Source organism: Hyperolius riggenbachi, chromosome 7 (assembly GCF_040937935.1).
Source record: "Hyperolius riggenbachi isolate aHypRig1 chromosome 7, aHypRig1.pri, whole genome shotgun sequence".
Taxonomy (NCBI): Eukaryota; Metazoa; Chordata; class Amphibia; order Anura; family Hyperoliidae; genus Hyperolius; species Hyperolius riggenbachi.
Window position 1 is genome coordinate 289,321,824 of NC_090652.1, and position 23,690 is coordinate 289,345,513.

Genomic DNA, 23,690 nt, shown 5'->3' on the forward strand with positions numbered 1-23,690 from the left:
TAATTTATTCTTCAAATCGTAAGTCAATAAGTCGTGGGGGACACACGATGGGCGTGAACGAGAGTACAAACGATCGCGGTACTTAGCACGGAGTCGTAGGGGAACTCAAAGATCCTCCACGACGGTCGTTATCACCGCACTTCACAAAGCGTCGTTCGGCTAAGTCGCACGCTTGTACTCACGTTGCGAAATCGTGGAGACGATCATTTATCGCAAAGAAAAACAGCAGTGAAAATCGCGTAGTGGGTACAGGCCTTTAGTCTGATCCTATCTCACAAGTAAAAGATTTGATGCAGGAATGTGCGTCGTTTTGCAGAGCCGTTTATAAAGCGTAAGCTCAGCATGAGGCCTCCCCCATCCACTTCAATGAGATTCAACAACCGCTCCTTCTAACAAGAGCTCTTGAAATTGCCTGATTTATTCCCCTGTATTATTAAAGTTTCCTTGTAAATCACTCTGCGCTGATAAGCAGCAGGGAGGCTGTAATGGGGGAATCTCTGCCATCTCGCAGGATATATATAATTTATCATAGGCGGGGAAACAATGGCTGCCTCTGATCTAAACCAACCATTAATCACAGTTCCTTCTCTTCCAGATGATAGAGCCTCCAGCAGCGGAATGTGCCCCTCAAGGAGTATCTCTGCCATGGAGGGGGGGCTTCTGCTGGTTATAGCGTTTTTATACTGTAAATATATCAAACCAACCACTAATTGCTGCCTGACCAACAATGTAATTATGATTCATTACTAATGTCATTCCTCTGAAAGGGGATGAGGAGCCCCCCACTGCCTATTGTTAACTAAATATCCCCCATTAAGGGAAGACAGAGACAGAATATTACCCTTATAACCAACAGGAAAAGGTACATTTTGAGGATAATTATACCCTCATTTGCTGGAGTCACACTGCAGCGGAGAAAAAACTGATCCTGTAAAAACTGATCCATTTTTAAAACTGATCAGTTTGTTACATTGGGCATCAGTTGTTCATTCCATTTTTGCAATGCCACCTGCTCGGTACCTGTCGCTGCGTTCCTCCGTCCACTCGGGTCCCTGCACGCTAGAAACCAGGGGCGGAACTACAAATTATGGGGCCCTCCAGTAAAACTTAGATGAAGGGGCTTAAAGGATGCCTGAAGTGGCATGTGACATGATGAGATAGACATGGATATGTACAGTGCCTAGCACACAAATAACTATGCTCTGTTCCTTTTTTGCTTTCTCTGCCTGAAAGAGTTAATATAAGGTATGTAAGTGGCTGACTCAGTCCTGACTCAGACAGGAAGTGACTACAGTGTGACCCTCACTGATAAGAAATTCCAACTATAAAACGCTTTCCTAGCAAAAAAATGGCTACTGAGAGCAAGAAAGAGATAAAAAGGGAATTTCTTATCAGTGAGGGTCACACTGTAGTCACTTCCTGTCTGAGTCAGGACTGAGTCAGCCACTTATATTTATCTTTCAGGCAGAGAAAGAAAAAAAAGGAACACAGCCTAGTTATTTCAGTGCTAGGCACTGTACATACACATGTCTATCTCATCATGTCACATGTCACTTCGGGTATCCTTTAACTAGAGGGAGCAGTCCCTGTGACTGCAGGGGGCCCAGAGCTGTAAGGGGGCCCTAACTACTACTTCACTTCTCTCTGATAAAGAGGTCCACCCTTCAGATCAGGTGTTTTGGTGGCTACACAGGCTACTTGCGTCCTGTGAATTGTTCTGGAGGGACTGATGTGAATCGATCATATTGCTTTGCATGGGATCCTTTCTGCTAAGTTCCGATAAGTTTTTACTGGCAGTGTGAAAAGAGCTAAGCCAACTCTGTTAGCAGTTGAGGCCACGTACACATGCTGGATGAAACTCGAGTGTGGTGACAGATAGAGATGGCCCGAACGGAACTTGTTTGCACGAACAACGGTGGTTTGCGCTCGCAGCGAACCGAAAACTTTATGCGAGTTCGACCCGCCCCCTTTACTACATCATTGGGCTAAACTTTGACCCTCTACATCACAGTCAGCAGACACATGGCAGCCAATCAGGCTGCACTCCCTCCTGGAGCCGCCCCCCCTTTATAAAAGGCAGCATCGTCGGCCATTTTCTTTACTTTATTACAACTTTACAACAACTTTACTAAATAGGTTTAGCAGTGGCGGCTCCAGGAAATTTTTTTAGGGGGTGCTATGCAGGTGCTGGACCAATTTCCGGGGGAGCTGACGACCTGCGGCGCGCGAAGCGCGCCGCGGCAAAAAATGGGTGTGGCTACAACCTGCGAAAAAAAATGGGCGTGGTCATGACCGGATGAGGGCGGGGCTAACTGTAATTTAAAGTGAACCCAGGGTGAGAGTGATATGGTGGCTGCCATATTTATTTCCTTTTAAACAATACTAGTTGCCTGGCAGCCCTGCTGATCTATTTGGCTGTAGTAGTGAACTGAATTACACCAGAAACAAGCCATGCAGCTAATCTTGTCAGTTCTGACAATATTGTCAGAAACCCCTGACCTGCTGCATGCTTGTTCAGGGTCTATGGTTGAAAGAATAAGAGGCAGAGGACCAGCACGGCAGCCAGGCAACTGGTATTGCTTAAAGGGAGATAAATATGGCAGCCTCAATATTATTCTCACCTCGGGTTCCCTTTAAAAGTGCAACGCAAAGACAGAGGGCCCAAGTTTTGGTGACCCTTTTCCCAAAAAATTCACATAATTGTGCAGGTTTTCTCAAGAAAATACACGTAATGTGAGCAGATTTTAACAAAAAACACGTCCAATGACCCCAATATGCACAATCGTTATCAGATATGGCCCCAATATGCACAATCGGTAGCAGATATGACCCCAATATGCACAATCGGTAGCAGATATGACCCCAATATGCACAATCGGTGGCAGATATGGTCCCAATATGCACAATCGGTGGCAGATATGGTCCCAATATGCACAATCGGTAGCAGATATGGTCCCAATATGCACAATTGGTGGCAGATATGGTCCCAATATGCACAATCGGTGGCAGATATGGTCCCAATATGCACAATCGGTGGCAGATATGGTCCCAATATGCACAATCGGTGGCAGATATGGTCCCAATATGCACAATCGGTGGCAGATATGGTCCCAATATGCACAATCGGTGGCAGATATGGTCCCAATATGCACAATCGGTGGCAGATATGGTCCCAATATGCACAATCGGTGGCAGATATGGTCCCAATATGCACAATCGGTGGCAGATATGGTCCCAATATGCACAATCGGTGGCAGATATGGTCCCAATATGCACAATCGGTGGCAGATATGGTCCCAATATGCACAATCGGTGGCAGATATGGTCCCAATATGCACAATCGGTGGCAGATATGGTCCCAATATGCACAATCGGTGGCAGATATGGTCCCAATATGCACAATCGGTGGCAGATATGGTCCCAATATGCACAATCGGTGGCAGATATGGTCCCAATATGCACAATCGGTGGCAGATATGGTCCCAATATGCACAATCGGTGGCAGATATGGTCCCAATATGCACAATCGGTGGCAGATATGGTCCCAATATGCACAATCGGTGGCAGATATGGTCCCAATATGCACAATCGGTGGCAGATATGGTCCCAATATGCACAATCGGTAGCAGATATGGCCCCAATATGCACAATCGGTAGCAGATATGACCCCAATATGCACAATCGGTAGCAGATATGACCCCAATATGCACAATCGGTAGCAGATATGACCCCAATATGCACAATCCGTAGCAGATATGACCCCAATATTCACAATCGGTAGCAGATATGACCCCAATATGCACAATCCGTAGCAGATATGACCCCAATATGCACAATCCGTAGCAGATATGACCCCAATATGCACAATCGGTAGCAGAAATGACCCCAATATGCACAATCGGTAGCAGAAATGACCCCAATATGCACAATCGGTAGCAGAAATGACCCCAATATGCACAATCGGTAGCAGATATGACCCCAATATGCACAATCGGTAGCAGATATGACCCCAATATGCACAATCGGTAGCAGAAATGACCCCAATATGCACAATCGGTAGCAGATATGACCCCAATATGCACAATCGGTAGCAGAAATGACCCCAATATGCACAATCGGTAGCAGAAATGACCCCAATATGCACAATCGGTAGCAGAAATGACCCCAATATGCACAATCGGTAGCAGAAATGACCCCAATATGCACAATCGGTAGCAGAAATGACCCCAATATGCACAATCGGTAGCAGAAATGACCCCAATATGCACAATCGGTAGCAGAAATGACCCCAATATGCACAATCGGTAGCAGATATGACCCCAATATGCACAATCCGTAGCAGATATGACCCCAATATGCACAATCCGTAGCAGATATGACCCCAATATGCACAATCCGTAGCAGATATGACCCCAATATGCACAATCCGTAGCAGATATGACCCCAATATGCACAATCCGTAGCAGATATGACCCCAATATGCACAATCAGCATCACCTGAAAAAGAAAAGAAAAACCCATTTACTCACCTACAGCCAGAAGACCTTCTTTCCCGACCTCCTGTCCCGAGTCCCGACCTCATTGTGGCGCGCAGCGCCCGCGCGCCCACGATCCTCTTCCTTCCCGACGTCACGACGAGACTTCCTGCCTGCATGCAGAGAGCAGGGCTACGGGAAAATGGCCGCCCGAAGCCATGCACTGCAGACTCGAAGTCTGCAGAACAGGGCTCCGGGCGGCCATCTTACCGTAGCCCTGCCTGCTGCTCCGTGCTGCCGCTGTGTGAACTGACTTGGCGTCTTTTAGACGCCTGAAGTCAGTTCACTCCAGGGGGTGCTTTGGGGGTGCTTGGACAATTCTAGGGGTGCTCGAGCACCCCCTTGCACCCCCCTGGCGCCGCCCCTGAGGTTTAGTAAAGTTGTTGCCCGAAGACTGTGGGTGAAGGTCCTGGTATACAAATTACTGGTTGCTACCAAATTGCCCTGTGGGTCACCTCAACTAGGCAATCCCATGCCTCATATGCATTTACAAGGCTTTCAGGAGATTATTTGGCTGTGGATAGTTTTTTTTTAGCAGAATTACAGTCTGGTACAGACAACAAACCATAAAAACCTGTCTCCCTGTTCTTTATTCCCCATATAGTTTACTTGTCTGCTTTTGTTCTGTAGTAATTTCACCTGTGTAGTAATCACAATTTCTGCTATATTGATGACCTCATCTCCTGCTCATTATAGAGAGGTGAAAGTGAAAAGAGACTGTCTGCTGCTCAGGATCAGTGCGGCTGTCAAAACAGTCACCAGATAACATCCCTGCTTTGTTTGTTTGCCAATCTTATCCTCTAATGTGAGCACATCAAAGACAAATGTCCTGTATAGCCAGGAGACCTGTGTGTACATTTCCTGTCAGGACAGGAAGAGAAGGGAGTTCTGTACCTGGGGACACAGACAGCAGTACAATCCAGTAAAAACCCAAACGAGGCAAATTGCAACTTACTGAGTTGTCCAGCTGATACATCTTGTAAATACAGTTTGCTGTCACATATCCTGAAGTGGCGACTCTTGCTGCGAGAATCCCAGTGCCTGGTAACGTCAATGCCAGAGCCGCTCCAGTCAACACAATTGAATACCCATTGCATACATGCCTTCACCACTATGACACTCTTACCTGATGGCAGATTAATAGTTACAGGGTTCCTCCCAGAGGTGTAACTAGAGGGGGAAAGACCCAGTGACTGCAGGGGGCCCAGAGCTGTGGGGGCCCCAACCACTACTTCTCTCCCCACTGTAAAGGGGTCCTTCATCAGATCGGGTGTTTTTTGTGGCTACACTTATTATAGATGTGTAGATTAGGATTATTATATTATTATTGATTTATAAAGCGCCAACATATTCCGTGGCGCTGTACAAAGTAAGAAACGAACACTGGGTACATAATAATACAGACAATGGTGTACACTAATATACAAGATACATAATTAGTGCAATTTGGTCTTAGGACAAAGGGAAGTGGCCTAAGGTAGCCCATATGCTTGTCGGAACAAATTAGTTTTTAGAGAGCGTTTAAAGGTAACAAAGGTTGGCAAGTGACGGATGTGTTGTGGGAGAGCATTTCAGAGAAGGGTTGAAGCGCGTGCGAATTCTTGTAAACGTGAATGTGAGGAGGTGATTCTAGAGGAGGACAACAGAAGATCGTGTGCAGATCTGAGATTGCGATTGGGTTTGTATCTGGAAATTAGTGAGGATATGTACCGGGGAGAGAGATTGTGGAGAGCTTTGTAGATTAGGGTTAGGAGATTGAACTGAATCCTCTGGTTAATTTGCAGCCAGTGAAGAGCTTGACAGAGAGGGTCAGCAGAGGAAGATCGAGAAGAAAGATGAATGAGACGAGCAGCTGAGTTCAGTACCGACTGGAGCGGGGCCAGTCTGCTAGAAGGTAGTCCACAAAGTAGTATGTTGCAGTAGTCCAGACGAGAAATTATAAGAGCATGTATTAACATTTTGGTTGTGTCTTGAGTGAGAAAGGGACGGATGCGAGATATATTTTTGAGTTGGAGATGGCAGGAGCTGGTTATGGAGTTAAGATGAGGAATAAAAGAGAGAGAAGAGTCGAATATTACCCCCAAGCACCGTGCTTTGGGAACTAAAGTTATGGGAGTGTTATTAACATTTACAGTTACTTCAGGCAGAGAGGTGGCCAGAGACGGTGGAAAAATTATTAGTTCTGTTTTACTCATATTAAGTTTAGGATGCCCACACTTATTTTGTGACCCTTGCGAGATGGGCCTCCAGGCTGTGAGGGTCACCAGGGTAGGCAAGGGAAAGGGTGTAAACATTAGGGGGGCCCTATCAAAGTCTTAGGCCCCGTTCACACTTGCGTTTTGGCAAGTAAACGGACCGGATCCTGATCGGATCCTGATCAGAACCGTACGGTTCCGATCCGGATCCGGTCCGTTTGTATCAGGCATGCATCAGGCTGCCATCCGGATCCGTGGGCAAAAAATAGTTAAATAAAAATAAAAAAATGTTGGGGTCAGCAGAAGGTGCACCTGTACAATCAGGTTCCTCCGCTGTAGGCCTCACCTCCACCTCCGACATTCTGCCAAGCAGCTCCAGCACGTCTGTCACTGCTGCTCCACTCCAGACATGCTTGGCCCATGTGTCCCCATCCGAAATGGCCGCTTGGATACGCATAGGAAGTGGGTTAGAACGTCAGGTTTTTGTAGGCAGTGTGTTCTGTGCCTTCCGTTTCCCATTGGTTTCTGTGTTCCGGATGGTGCTGTCAGGCTCAGATCCGGCTCCGGTCCGGGTGCGTGGGCCAGAGATCCGGACCCAAAAAATAGCGCATGTTGGAAAAGAGTCCGGATCCAATCCGGCTCCGATACGTACGGAACGGATGCGTGTGAACGTCCGCATAGACTTTACATTGCTATGCGGAGCGTACGTTCCGTTTGTACAGTATGCGGTCCGGATCAGATCCAGAAAATCCGGATAGCGAACGCTAATGTGAACCGGGCCTTACTGGTGGGCTCCATGCTTCATTGTTACACCCCTGGTTCCTCCAATACAATTCCAAGGGTAGGTGAAGTTGTGTACATTACTACTGAGCTCCAGCCCATGCAGCTGCAGGAGAGTCTATAGGCGGCCACACGTTACAATTCTTCTGTTCCATCTTACCGCAATCAGATGAATACAGGTTCTACAGAAAATCAAAAGTTTTTTTTCTTTATTTGACTGAGAAATCTGATCTAATTTTTTTTTTTTGAGGTTGGACAAGTTGGAAAATTCAGACCAACTTTACCAAGAATTTTATGGCGTGTGATAGATTGTTCAATTATATTCAACCAGAATAAATATATGTAAATATTCAGTACAAACTTTATTTATTGTTTGCATACAGCAAAAAGGATAAAATCCCTTTAAAACCACCAGCAAGAAAAAAATAATAATTTTGATAGTACTTTTTTACCGACTTCTTGATACGTTTTTCCATTGCAAAGTGCTAAAAGGTTATTTTAAATCAAAGAGGAAAATGTTTCTCCTAGGAGAAAACGCAGGTGAAAAAGTGAATTGCATACGGCCCAGAGTGTTTATATGTGTATAAAAGTAAAGATGGAAAGTGTATGATAAATAATGTGAAAATAATATATATGAAAAAGTGATTCTAATGGCTCTTTCACACTACGTGCGATTTTCCTGTCATTTGATTTCGATACGGTTTCAATACGATTTTGATGTAATTTTGACTGATCTCACAAGTTCTGCCTGCTGCATTTTCTTCTTGCGTTCCTAGCGTCTAGTGAAAATCGCACCAAAATTGCATTGTAAAATCGCTTCGCTTTGCGTTTTTGAAGTGGAAAACAGGCCTGTGGTAGAATTACAGTAAAACGTAGCTGTATTGTACTTGGTTTATTTGCTTATGTTAATTAATAAACAGAAATCAATGAGCGGAACAAAAAAGTGTTTGAAATGAAGTTTTATGGAGTGCATGAAAATGGGGAACGAGGAAAAAAGGGTGCAGGGTTTCACTAATAAGAAATATCGTTAATATCCATTTCATTATCAAAAATATTGTTACTAATACTGATGTTCTTCATTTTTAAAGTTTAGTTTACAAATGTTTAGTTGTTGTTGTATTATCGTAATAATATTGCGGAATTAAAATTATTAATAACGATAATAAAACAGTCGAAAATCTTACCAATATTTGACTACAGCTTAACCTTACCTAACCCTACTCTAACACAGAACCCTCCACTACCGATGCCTAACCCTAACCACCCCACCCCCGGGTGGTGCCTAATCCTAAAACCTCCCCTGGTGGTGCCTAACCCTTACCCCCCAGTGGTGCCTAAACCTAAAACTCCCCCTGGTGGTGCCTAACCCTAAGACCACTCTGGTGGTGCCTAACCCTAAGACCCTCCCAGTGGTGCCTAACCCTAAGATATCCCCAGTGGTGCCTAAGACCCCCCTGGTGGTGCCTAACCCTAATACCCCTCCATGGTGCCTAACCCTAAGATATCCTTGGTGGTGCCTAACCCTAACCGCCTGAACAAACACCCTTCTTGACGCATAACCCTAACCGTCCCCCCTGCACAAACACCCTTACAAACGTTAAATTCGAACATACAATGAGAAAATGTTTGATAACGTAAAATTTGTACATGCAAACTAAATATTACAAAAACTATAACTTTGCAAGGTTCCAAACGATAACACATTTCACACACTTTTTAATGTTCTTATGTTTAAAACTAAATTTATCGGGTGCCCAAATTTCTGCTTTGGATGCCGCATTAACGATATTTGCATTAGCTCTTATGGGGCGCCCAAATCGTCCATTAGCCGCAGGCACCCAAATTTCCTGCTACTAGTGCCATACTCACTGTACCGCAGTGTGGACAGTCATGTCTATGTCAAGGTGGCTAAACAGCAAGTCTTGGCATGCTCATGGCAAGTTGAGACATATGCCACCTTTAGAGGCACAAGGCTTACTGATGCAAATGGCTGCTTTATATGACAGAACAGGTTCTCTTGTTTTACCATCATCACCTGTGTGGCTTTTAACACCTGTCCAGTTTCAGTTGACCACACAGACAATGATCTGCATTAGCATCTGGCTCTCCTGCCATTATTTAGTCTGTATAACGAGTTTCATGCAGTCGTATGCGGGCCAACCTGCTCGCCCTCCATTATCTGCTGTCGGTGCAGAATGACCCCCAGGATCAGGAATTGTACATTTTGGCCATCATGATGGGAAGCTGATCTCATTTGATAACTTTGTGACTTGAGACATGCAGGTCCAGACTTGTCCAGCTGGTTCTTAGGGGGCTGAAGCCAAGCAGGTTGTGGCACTTTCTACGAATATTATCTATATGCTAATCTATCAGACCTCCCACAGGAGATAATAGAATTTCACTGATGTAGAATGTGCATAAGGGGAAGTACATTCATGGGAATTTACTGTCTAATTAACAAGCTCTTCAATGAAATTCTAGTTCTTCTGATTTTATTTAAATGTACTTCCTGGTTTCCAATTTATTGTCAATTGTATTTATTTCCTATTTTGGCCCCTAAGGCCTCTTTTCCACGAACTGTTTCTAGGCAGTGAAATGCCTCTCAAACTCTCACAACTGCTCACTGCTGCCTGGTAACTGCTCATTGCTGCCTGGTAACTGCTCACTGCTGCCTGGTAACTGCTTGTCGCTGCCTGGTAACTGCTCACTGCTGCCTGGCAACTGCTTGCTGAGCACACAGCTCAACAGTTCGTGGAAAAGAGGCCTTAGGTAGCCATACATCAGGCAATGATGGGCAGATTCGAGCAAGAGACAAATCTCTCTCTGATGAAATCTGATTAGAGAGAGATCTGTTAGCTGCTCATACACCACAGGCCAATTCCCGGGAATCGGCCTAGCCCGCCGCCCCCCGTGTATAAATGTGCCCCCATGTACATTTGTACATTTACATATTACCTGTCCTGTGTCACCCACTCCGCGTTGCCCATCCATTTTTAGAATTCCACTGCTGCATTAGCGTTATACACGCCGGTGGGATACAGCACATGGCACGCCGGCGGCATGTATAGAGTTAATGGAGCAGCGGGATTCTTTTTTTTTTTTTTTTTAAATCTTTTTATTGGATTTTAAAGAACAAGAACCAACTTAACCAACATTTCTCACACGCAGGTGAGCTTACATATACAAGAAGAAGAAAATTTACATCCATGGCAAACATCTACACATTACATCTCGAACAGGACCCACCCACCCCCCCCCCCCTACCCCCCATCCATCTAGCTTATATACTAGGTACAGTATACTGATAGATTATTACATCCAGGGCCGGGCCGAGGCATAGGCTGGAGAGGCTCCAGCCTCAGGGCGCAGTGTAGGAGGGGGCGCATAATTTATTCAGCTGTCATTCCTAATTGTGTTGGAAGCAGAAAGAAATAAGAAAAGGGGATACATAGCAGTGACTGCAAGCCATATAACTAGATATTAAGGTGTTGGGGAGGTTGTGGGCCCTGTGGCGCCTCTTAGTCTAATAGCAATCAGTGTGTGACGGCTGGGGTGGGAGGGATGGAGGGGCGCACTTTGCTGTCTCTGCCTTGGGTGCTGGAGGACCTTGTCCCGTCTCTGATTACATCAAATACATTTAGTTTACATATTGTCTAATCGCATTGTATTTCAATACATTTTATTTGACAATATCTCTTTCTCCTTACTCCATTAAGACGTATCCTTGTTACTAGTCCAGGGTTTCGATATCTTATCAAATTTTTGTGGGCACCCCCTAACCATATATGCAGCTTTATATAGATGTAAAGAATCATTGATTAGTTTCTTCCAAAATTGGAGAGAAGGCGCTTCCTCTTTCTTCCAGTTAAGTACTATTGCTTTGCGATAATAGTATAACAAGAGACCGACCAATGACCTTTGGGCACGGGTAAGAGCCAATCTAGTGGTATCCCCCAAAATACAATATAATGGATCTGTTGGTGTATGACTTTTGGTGATCTTTGTGATATACTCACAGATGTCTTTCCACTTGGAGGAGATATTGGGACACTGCCATAACATGTGATGTAGGTCTGCGTCAATAGCTGTACATCTCCAACATTGTACCGCAGGGCCGTTTCTTGCACCGTGCGGGCCGGGCGACCGCACGGAGCGCAGAGTGACAGGTCAGGAAGGGGGGCGCCGGCAAGAAGACACTGACTGTGCGTATGCAGGAGACGGGGAGTGAGCAGGACAGGTGATGCGCGGTACAGGCGAACGAAAGTACGCCTGCGCGATCATCACCATCCTACCCACACTCCTCCTGGGTGTCCTGTGGCAGTCTTCTTCTGCTCTGACGTCACCGCTGGCGCCGTGCGTGGTGACACTTGACGTCTAGCGCTGCCCGTTATTGAAGGCCAGGCTGCAGGCAAAGCACCAATGGAGGGAGGAGGCTGTCTTCACGGGCGGCGATGCGTGCTTTTCCCCCTGGCCCTGGATCAGCGAGCGCCTCTTCAGCAGGTGGTCACAGTCAGAGAGACAGTAAGTGACCTGCTGCGCTGCGCTGTCACCCACCTGACTTTCCCTATGCCTGGGACTCTGGGAGCCTAGGGAGGGGGGAGGGGGACAGCTACCTATCTAACCTACCCTGGGGGGCACCTACCTAATCTAACCTACACTGGGGGGCACCTACCTAATCTAACCTACGCTGGGGGGCACCTACCTATCTAACCTACGCTGGGGGGGCACCTACCTAGTCTAACCTACGCTGGGGGGCACCTACCTATCTAACCTACGCTGGGGGGCACCTACCTATCTAACCTACACTGGGGGGCAGCTACCTATCTAACCTATACTGGGGGGCAGCTACCTATCTAACCTATACTGGGGGGCAGCTACCTAATCCAACCTACGCTGGGGGGCAGCTACCTAATCCAACCTACGCTGGGGGGCAGCTACCTATCTAACCTGTACTGGGGGGCACCTACCTAATCTAACCTACACTGGGGGGCTGCTACCTATCTAACCTACACTGGGGGGCAGCCACCTAATCTAACCTACACTGGGGGGCAGCTACCTAATCTAACCTACACTGAGGGGCAGCTACCGATCTAACCTACACTGGGGGGCAGCTACCTATCTAACCTACACTGGGGGGCAGCTACCTAATCTAACCTACACTGGGGGGCAGCTACCTATCTAACCTACACTGGGGGGCAGCTACCTATCTAACCTACACTGGGGGGCAGCTACCTAATCTAACCTACACTGGGGGGCAGCTACCTATCTAACCTACACTGGGGGGGCAGCTACCTATCTAACCTATACTGGGGGGCAGCTACCTATCTAACCTACACTGGGGGGCAGCTACCTATCTAACCTACACTGGGGGGGGGGGCAGCTACCTATCTAACCTACACTGGGGGGGCAGCTACCTATCTAACCTATACTGGGGGGCAGCTACCTATCTAACCTATACTGGGGGCACTTATCTAACCTGTATTTGGGGCACCTACCTAGCTAGCCTATACAGGTGGCAACTATACTGGCTACCTATATTGCAGGCACCTACCTAAATAACCTATACTGGGGGCAACTATTCTGGCTACCTATATTAGAAGCACCCACCTAGCTAACCTGTACTGGGGCACCTACCTATCTAACTTATACCAGGGGCGCCTGCCTATCTAACCTATACTGGGGGCAACTATACTGGCTACCTATACTGGAGGCACCTACCTGGCTAACCTATAGCGGGGGCAACTATACTGGCTCACCTATGCCTGGCTACCTATACTGGGGTACCTATTCTTGGCTACCTATACTGGGGGGACCTATACTAAGTGCAACTAGACCTGGCTAACCTATACTGCGGGCACCCATACCTTGCTCGGGGGGGGGGCGCGCAATTTTTACACCCTCGCCCTGGGTGCATTTTAGCCTAGAAACTGCACTGTTGTACCGGGTTTGATCTATCAAATCTGGACAATTTAGAGGGGGTGAGGTATGCTCTATGTAGGGTTTTAAACTGAATCAGTCTATCTCTAGTAGCTATTAGGTAATTAAAGGGTTTTATCCACACATCTCTCCACTCCTCATCATCCAGACCTGGTATAATATTTAGCCATGGGTTTTTGTATATAGTAACATGAAGTTCAGTTATAAGAATAATATGCTGATATACTGCTGACCTAGCCTTAGGCCCCTTTTACACTTAATCAGTTGGTATGCATTAGTGTGCGTTAGTATGCGTTAGTACGCATTTTTTCCATAGCAGTGCATTGGGAAGAAGATTTCAGTTAAAATGCATTAAGTGTGAAAGGTGCCATAGGAAATCATGGGCATTACTTTGAAAATCAGTTTTCTTTCCGTTTTAACTGAGAGCAACTGATTAAGTGTAAAAGGGCCTTTAGTAACGTTATCGTTTAATAAAATGTCTTCAATCCCATATGTATTGAGACTGACGGGAGTACCCGTAAATTGTGCCCCAAAAGCGTGTCGTAATTGCAGGAAGCGGAAAAAAATGGGTGTTTGGTAGCAAAAAGGGTTTCTTTCAAAGAGTCAAACTGTATTCAATTCCCAGACTATACAATATGCTGCAAGTGTGATACTCCCTTAGATATCCATATTATAGGGTCTGGAATCATATACAAATGTGATAAATTTGGATTATTCCAGATGGGGGTATGAGGAGAGAATTTATTGTCTGGGGGGCAACTCCATTTGTGTACTAGATCCCAGGATTTTATAATTAATCTCATGTTGTTAGTTAAAGGGACACTTAAGTCAAACAAAAAAAAAGAGTTTTACTCACCTGGGGCCTGGGGCTTCCAAAAGCCCCCTGCAGCTGTCCGCTGCCCTCGCCGTCTCCCTCCGATCCTCCTGGCCCCGCCGGCAGCCACTTCCTGTTTCGGTGACAGGAGCTGACAGGCTGGGGAGTGATTCTTCGCGTTCCTGGCCACAATAGCGTCATCTATGCTCCTATAGCATATATCATATACCATATAGCAGCATAGAGGGTGCTAATGTGTCTGGGAACGCGAAGAATCACTCGCGTCCCCAGCCTGTCAGCTCCTGTCACCGAAACAGGAAGTGGCTGCCGGCGGGGCCAGGAGGATCGGAGGGAGACGGCGAGGGTACCAGACAGCTGCAGGGGGCTATTGGAAGCCCTAGGTGAGTAAAACTCATTTTTTTTTTTGTTTGACTTAAGTGTCCCTTTAATGGGTAAGGTGCAGTAGTCCCCCTATATAATATTTGTTTGAGAGCGAGCAGCGGGATTCTGAAGACAGATGGGCACCACTTGGCGGGTGACACAGGACAGGTAATGTATAAATGCAAACACTGGGGGCACACTTATACACTAGGGGGAACAGCGCCGGGGGTTTCATTACGTTAGTCGCTCATCCCGATATAGCTTGCCATTACTGCCGTGCATCCGATCGACCATGACAGCCTGACATCTTGCAGCATGTCCAATCGATACATGCGACCAATTTCGTCCTGAAATTGGTTGCATTGTCGATCGGACATGCTCTTGGCAGCAACAATTTTCAGCTGATTCGATACTAGTTATCAAATCAGATTGTCAATTGACCACCAAGTTGAAAGAGGTATGGCCACCCTAAGAGTTCATTTCCCCTAAGTGCGTTTTGCAATCCGAGTGCCATCCGATTCTGATTACAATAGGATCACAAAATGTTAGTACACTCCAAATCGGTGGAAACCATGCAAGGATGGTGCTGTTAATGCACACTCATCCCCTTCTCATAACCCCCCCCCCCCCCCCCGATCGCACTCATCATGCCTGCTGCATTTTCCGCATGATTGGCCACCTGTACAAAGTGCAGGCGCACAGGAAAATCGTATACTAATTGCGCGTCTATGCTATTTTTCCATGACTACAAATATTTTTACAGCCCTTTTTTGTCTTGCCAGAAATCGCAAATGCATCGCAATGGCACCGTACACCTGACGGATCACGGTGGAATCACCATAGTGAAAAAGAAATGTGATTGCATAAAAGCACAATCGCTTTTCCTGGTGAAAAACACCATTTAGGCAGCTTCCACACCTGTTATTGCTGGCTACGTTTTTTAGTTTTCGCAATTCTGCATTTTGCTATTTTTGGGGTTCTAAAACAACTTTTATTAGTGTGGTTCTTTTTTATTCCCCACACCCCCCCTTCCCCAACCCCTGTTCCAGAGATAATCATAAATGATTGTTCTTCACCTCTCTCTGCTCCCTTAATGGAAAGATATTTAAAGGTTGCGTATTCCATATTAATGCCTTGCTCTCTATGACCTTTGTTCTGGAAAACTGCTCCCTCCTGCCTCCGAAAATCCATTCTGTAAAGGTCATGGAGGAATATACAATGCTACAGAGAGGATTGTGTTTATTTTTGACAGTGTAGCAAGGGCTTATGGGAGTTCAGTCTGGGGAGGAGGAGGTTACTAGCCATTGATTTCAGAGGCAGAGGGGAGGAGGAGAGGGGAGTGAATTTACACACAGGCAAGCCCTCAGCCTGTGACAATGTGACAAACAGAACATGGCTGCCCTCATTGTATCACAGGAATAAATCATCATATACTGTTGAAGCTGTTTGCAGCTAGATTTGCTGTGTAAACTATCTAAACTTTAGATAAGATATATAGACAAGTTACTTGTTATAGTTAGTTTTTCATCTCGGATCCACTTTAAGTGACAAGACAATATATACTCTGTACAGCGCTGCGGAAAATGTGGGCGCTATATAAATAATAATAATTTTAATTGCATTGCAATTTTTGTGCCTTCGCATGCCATTTGTGGTTTGTGATTTTCCTGCAGTTAAAATATGGACAGCAAGGCTGCTTTTTTTGTGTGTGTGCGCGATGAGCAATTCGTGTTTCAATGCAAGTCAACGAGAAGGCAGAAAAATTGCGTCTTTCACAAAAAAGTGTGCCCAATTTAGATGTATATTAACCTTATTTATAATTACAGAAAAATGTGTATGCAGATGCAAACAAATACTTTATAAGAAAGAGAAAGAACACAAATAGAGCCTAATATGGTGTAATATGTCAATGACAGTGGGTGGCAATAGGTTGTAGAGACGTTATACTCTCAAGGCAGGGTTGTTAAAGCGGGATTGTCACCATAAAAATCAAATTTCAACAGCAACTGGAGTGTATGAAGTGATAAAGATACTAATCCTGCATTAAAAACTTTTTATGCTGTTATGGTTTGGAGTAATCACATATTTTAGGAGCACTGGCCCTTTAATTGTCAGTGCCAGACAGATGCATGCTGGGGGTTCTTTTTATCTATAATATATTCCTCCTTTTCCCTTTATTTACCTGCCTAGCTGCCTAGCTGAAACCTGATCCCCTGCTTACTTGTGTTTACAAGCAAGGCTGAGGTGACTCAGCGATTGGAGGAGAAAGGAAAAAAACCGGCACAGATGACATCAGTATTTAGCCTAAACTGTGGGCAAAAGACATGGTTCCCACCAGAAACAGAATTCTCTTCATTTACTATATAACATTTACTGAAATCAAAACATGGACAGTACAATACGTGTTATGTAAGTAGATCAAGTATTTATCTACTTATATATGTGTTTTTTTCCCTGGGATAGTATGGCTAATCCTCCTGCTTTAAGGAAGCAACCACTCAGTGAGCATGAGAGGAAGTACCGCCCTCCTCTCGGCCTTTGTGGTCAGTTGCTACTCCAGGAAAAATAAAAGCTAAGGGCACGATTCCACTAGAGCGGCGCGCGTCTGCGAGACGCGAGCCGGCTCTTCCGGGTCTGCGGGGAAAGCGCACGAATCCCATCAGCCGTGCCATGCACGGCTATGGGATCCGCAGCCTCCCGCGCCGATTCGGATGGAAAAGCCGGCCGAATCGCTAGCGGCAGCGATTCGGCCGGCGTTACCATTGCACCCTATGGCAGAGTTTCCCCGCACTATTCGCCTGCGGGGAAACTCTGCGGAATCGCGGAGGTTTCCGCTCAAGTGGAAACGCGCCCTAAAAGGAGAGATCCAACAGCAGGTGTCCCTTGGCAAAGGGATCATGGGAAACAGTGGATAGGAGGCACCCATTGGTACATAAGCAGGTACAAGGAAGTATAACTTGGTCCTACCTTCAAGAAGGACTCACTTCATGATTCAAAAAAGGAAACTTTATTTCAGCACCAGACATTGCGTTACACTGCTATGAGCATTTTCCTGAGGTCAGTAGCCGTGAAATTAGGCTGCCGCACTGCCTGTATCGATCTCAGGTGCAAACAAAATCTGCACATAAAAAAAGAGAAATACAAAAAAAAATACTGGCAAGTGTGAATGGCCCCTAAAAACTGAGACATTGGCCCCTAAAAACCGATCCATTAACAGAGTACCACAGAAGATGATGGCTTCATATAAATCATAATAGTAATTCTAATTTTAACTCATGTTATTATGAATTCAATGTACCATTCAAGTACAAGTACCCCGCTGAGCCCATCATACTTATCCCCCACAGTACACATACCACAGGTCCTACAATACACATGAGTTATATTAAACCTGTCGAGTTTATCTGTATCAGGCCGGGGTGCACACATAGCACAAACGCCAGCTTTGCGTGAAACACTACGTTTTATGCAGCAATGTTAGTCTACGGAACACAGAAAAAACCCCATGGGTATGCGTTTGTACTCTGGCGTTTTTAAAATCGCTAGTTTTATTGCATATTAGGCATGAACGCATCAAAAACGCACATAATGAAAGTCAATGGAGACGCAATGTACTGCGTTTTGTATGCGTTTTTTATGTGGTTTTTTTGTAAATAAAGATTTCTGATGTATTTCCGCTTCCTATTGTTTTCCTAGTGATTTGCATAAATGCAAATATAAAAACGCATATGCGTTTTGTATATACATACCGCAAACGCATTAAAACGCACGTAAAAACGCTTGAAAAATGCATCTGCGGGAGAAAAAACAACACAATCGCACCAAAACCGCAGTAAAAATGCAAACAATGTTAACATAAAACTTATGTTATGATATAAAATGCAGCATTTCACGTTATGTTCTGTGTGCACTCTGCCTCAGGTATACAGGATTGGAATGACTGTAGTCGTGCTGTGAGATAACCCGCGTTCTCACCATCCCCCCACACCTTAGATGGCGGCAGAGTAAGGCACCGTGTGTAATGAGATGAATGAGCTATTACATGCTACACAGGGATGCCTCTGAAAGGAATGAGACGCAGGTTTCAGCTCATGTATAACTGCGCCTCATTAGAGTTCATGAATTATACATGAAGAGGCTGCCATGTAGCCCGCTATAGTGCAGCACATTTCCTCAGTGTTTTGTTATGTTCTGTATTTCAGGTGCAATGTTTTACTTTCTTTTATCAGAGAAATTCAACGGATTATTCCTTTTAGTCGAATAGTTTTTTATAATTCTTTTTAAGGTACCATACAGGAACGTTCGATTTTTCCGAAAATCTGAGAAAAACAATCAAAAAAAATTGGTTGGCAAACATGATCTAAAGTAACAAAACAAAAAAAGAAATATGATGAAAATGTTGTATTATAATATATGTAATATATATAATATATGTACATGTGCAACCTCACTGACAATACACATGTACTCACTTTCCTCCACTATCACTATATCTTCATCAATTAAAATACTAATCCGATGCGATTCCTCTCTAATTTAACATTTAACTTTACTTTTGCAGAACACACCTATTTTTATGAAAAATGTAAACAATCATCTCAGGGCTCCAAATGACCCCCCCCCCTTAAAAAATCCATAACTGCTATAAAGACTAAAAAATTACTACTTTCTATTTGCTTCATTTTTTTTGTTATAATTCACCAGGCCTGGATTTCCTTCACAGGTGCCTATAGGCACAGATGTCCTGGCACCCTACACTTTTCCCTCCATGGACCTACAAACAGAAAAAAAAAACCAAAAAAAAACAACACTTATATAGCGATTTTCTCCTGGCGGACTCAAAGCGCCAGAGCTGAAGCCACTAGGACACGCACTATAGGCAGTGGCAGTGTTAGGGAGACTTGCCTAAGGTCTCCTGCTGAATAGGTACTGGCTTACTGAACAGGCAGAGCCGAGATTCAAACCCTGGTCTCCCATGTCAGAGGCAGAGCCCTTAACCATTACACTATCCAGCCACTACGATATCATGCCGAAACCCAGGACACCTGCTGAACCTACAAACCACCGCAAGTGTGCTGACTGTCACTTCTCCCTTACTTCCCCTGCCTGTCATAGCTACAGGTGTCCCTTAGTAATAGGTAACAAGAAGTACCCCCAGTAAAGTAGCTAGAGGTGCCCCCAAGCTAGAGGTACCCTTAGTATTAAGTAGCTAGAGATTCCCCTAACTGAAGGGAGATCTTGTTAGTAAAATGCAGAGAGCAGTACGAGTAACCTCACATTTACACTGTCATTATAAGGTAGGAGGGAGAGAGGCACTCAGGGAGTCAGCCGCTTTTCCATCAGAAGACGCCTGTAGGCACGCGCCTACAGTGCCTTATGGTAAATCCGACCCTGTAATTCACAATACATACAGTGGTGTGAAAAACTATGTGCCCCCTTCCTGATTTCTTATTCTTTTGCATGTTTGTCACACTTAAATGTTTCTGCTCATCAAACACCGTTAACTATTAGTCAAAGATAACATAATTGAATACAAAATGCAGTTTTAAATAATGGTTTTTAATATTTAGTGAGGAAAACTCAAAACCTACATGGCCCTGTGTGAAAAAGTGATTGCCCCCCTTGTTAAAAAATAACTTAACTGTGGTTTATCACACCTGAGTTCAATTTCTGTAGTCACTCCCAGGCCTGATTACTGCCACACCTGTTTCAATCAAGAAATCACTTAAATAGGAGCTATCTGACACAGAGAAGTAGACCAAAAGCACCTCCAAAGCTAGACATCATGCCAAGATCCAAAGAAATTCAGGAACAAATGAGAACAAAAGTACTGTAATTGAGATCTATCAGTCTGGTAAAGGTTATAAAGCCATTTCTAAAGCTTTGGGACTCCAGCGAACCACAGTGAGAGTCATTATCCACAAATGGCAAAAACATGGAACAGTGATGAACCTTCCCAGGAGTGGCTGGCCGACCAAAATTACCCCAAGAGCGCAGAGAAAACTCATCCGAGAGACCACAAAAGACCCCAGGACAACATCTAAAGAACTGAAGGCCTCACTTGACTCAATTAAGGTCATTGTTCATGACTCCGCCATAAGAAAGAGACTGGGCAAAAACGGTCTGCATGGCAGATATCCAAGGCGCAAACCACTTTTAAGCAAAAAGAACATAAAGGCTCGTCTCAATTTTGCTAAAAAAAATCTCAATGATTGACAAGACTTGTGGGAAAATACCTTGTGGACCGCCGAGACAAAAGTTGAACTTTTTGGAAGGTGCGTGTCCTGTTAAATCTGTCGTAGAAGTAACACAGCATTTCAGCAAAAGAACATCATACCAACTGTAAAATATGGTGGTGGTAGTGTGATGGTCTGGGGTTGTTTTGCTGCTTCAGGACCTGGAAGGCTTGCTGTGATAGATGGAACCATGAATTCTACTGTCTACCAAAAAATCCTGAAGGAGAATGTCCGGCCATCTGTTCGTCAACTCAAGCTGAAGCGATCTTGGGTGCTGCAGCAGGACAATGACCCAAAAGACACCAGCAAATCCACCTCTGAATGGCTGAAGAAAAACAAAATGAAGACTTTGGAGTGGCCTAGTCAAAGCCCTGACCTGATCCTATTGAGATGTTGTGGCATGACCTTAAAAATGCAGTTCATGCTAGAAAACCCTTAAATCAAGCTAAATTACAACAATTCTGCAAAGATGAGTGGGCCAAAATTCCTCCAGAGCGCTGTAAAAGACACGTTGCAAGTTATTGCAAACGCTTGATTGCAGTTATTGCTGCTAAGGGTGGTCCAACCAGTTATTAGGTTCAGGGGGCAATTTCTTTTTCACACAGGGCCATGTAGGTTTTGAGTTTTTTTTCTCACTAAATAATAAAAACCATCATTTAAAACTGCATTTTGTGTTCAATTATGTTATCTTTAACTAATGGTTAACGGTTTTTGATGAGCAGAAACATTTAGGGCTCGTTTCCACTATCGCGAATCTGCATGCGTCCAACGCATGCAGATTCGCACATGGTATGCAAGTGGGTGGGCCTGTTTCCACTGTAGCGTTGGTGATGTGCGTTTTTTTCAGCGGTAAAAAAACGCACAAAAGAGCCAACGATTTCGCCTGCGTCGGGAATCCGTGCGAATCGCCGCTAATGTATTTAATAGTAAAAACGCATGCGGTTTTTACATGCGTTTTTACCCGCGATTTCGCGTGCGATTTCGCACCTTTTCCAATTTTATTTTGCCCTGGCAGTGTCATGGTTAATTTCGCATGGCACCCTGCCATGCGAAATCGCACGCGAAATCGCGGGTAAAAACGCATGTGGAAACGCATCCGCATGCGTTTTTACAAGCGTCGGAATGCCGGCGAAATCGCGTCGCAACAGTGGGAACGAGCCCTTAAGTGTGACAAACATGCAAAAGAATAAGAAATCAGGAAGGGGGCAAATAGTTTTTCACACCACTGTATAAAGTTTCCATTCTTTGAAACATTTTTTAAATTTTTATCTAATAGTACTAACTTATACAACCTACCATACACTATACAGTTTCACAAACAATCACCCAGATTTTTCCAACATTTCCGATCCTATTTTTATCGGAAAAAATTGAATAATCATTTGTTTTTTTTTCTCGATTGAAAAAAAAAAAAGATTATTTTTGATTTTCACTCTATTCGATCGTTTTGGTCAAATTAATGGGAAAATCTAACGTTTTAATTGTATCGTTTATGGTCACCATTATTCAGATCTATACTGACTTCCTGTACAAGTGACCATGGCGCATTCTATGGACATGACGCTTGCGGGTGTGACGTTGTACAATATTGCAGGAGACTATAGGCGCCTAAAGATGGCCATGTATGATACAACCTCGCTGACTATCGATTGCTGCTGATTACTGCAGAAATAGATCGGTCATGCCAATTAACAGCTAAAAACCTGCTAACCAGTCCAATCAGATTGATGGGATTGATCTGCAAAACGGATCGCTTCCACTAATCTGATCAAATTGGTTTTGCAGGTGTCACGTGCACTTGACCACATAGTGGAAATCGCACACAAAAGCGCACCTAACAAAAGTCTATGGGCCCACTGCTAATCACAGCGATCTGCGACTTGCAATGTACCATTTTAAAAAACGCAACATGTTGGATCTTCCTGTATACCGTGGTTGATTCCATATTATGCTTTCCTATGTGGGGGGGGGGGGGGAGGACTCAAAATAAATATAATACTGGACTTTTCTCCATTGAAAAGGTAGATTCTAAAACAAAATGCAAACGTATGAAAAAAACGGAATTGCAAACACATACAAAAACGCACAACCGAAAACGCAAAACAGAGAAAAATGCAGAAATGCACACGACAGAAAACTCCAGGTTTTCTGCACAGACAAGAGCGCTCCCAGCCTCACACTAACCTCCCCCTATCTACGTGTTTAAGGGCCGGTTCACAATTGCGATTGCAAAACACAATCGCAAGCAATCGCCCAGCGATTGTGATTTATAGTGCGATTTTATAGCGATTGCTCATTGCTATTTAGTTTGGTAAATAAGAGTTACATCTCCATTGCTCCGAATATGCTACATGCAACATGTTTGCGATTTTATCTAAATTGCAATGCTGTAGTATAAATAGTTTCATTGAAATGCACTGTGTTGATCATTGGTGATCTGCAAAGCGCTTACAAAATGTGTGAATAGGGCCCGACACTAAGGGTCTGTTTCCACTAAGTCAGAATACTCAGAGAACCTGATTTTTGTGCCCCCCTTCATCCTCTTCACGCGTGCACACACACACACACACGCCCATATGCAATTCACCTTTTCTCCTAAGATATCTACTAGGACAGTGGCTCCCAACCTTTTTGACGTTGTGATACATCACGCCAAAATGCTCAGATCTCTGTGACACATCACATATGTATAATAGCAAAAATACTATCAATAACCATGAATGGATGGAAAGAGTGCATTATCCTGAATATACTTAAAAATGAAGGCTGGGACCTTTCAGGAATATTAATAAAAACAATCAGTGGGACAGTT

The 23,690-nt window shown here is 44.6% G+C and overlaps 1 protein-coding gene across 9 annotated transcripts in view; it reads right to left on the bottom strand.

The window, feature by feature from the left end:
* The window catches only part of LOC137525097 (histamine N-methyltransferase A-like), a 345,938-nt gene that overhangs the window by 178,059 nt on the left and 144,189 nt on the right, over window positions 1-23,690 (bottom strand). Inside the window, exon 1 of one of the 9 annotated variants that reach the window (XM_068245913.1) lies at window positions 5,491-5,572. The exons of 7 other annotated variants lie outside the window; for them this stretch is intronic. The gene's annotated coding sequence lies outside the window, so the exon portion shown is untranslated. Of the gene's footprint in view, window positions 1-4,529; window positions 4,615-5,490; window positions 5,573-23,690 lie in introns of those variants that run through there. One more of the 9 variants, XM_068245914.1, reaches the window with a different exon arrangement.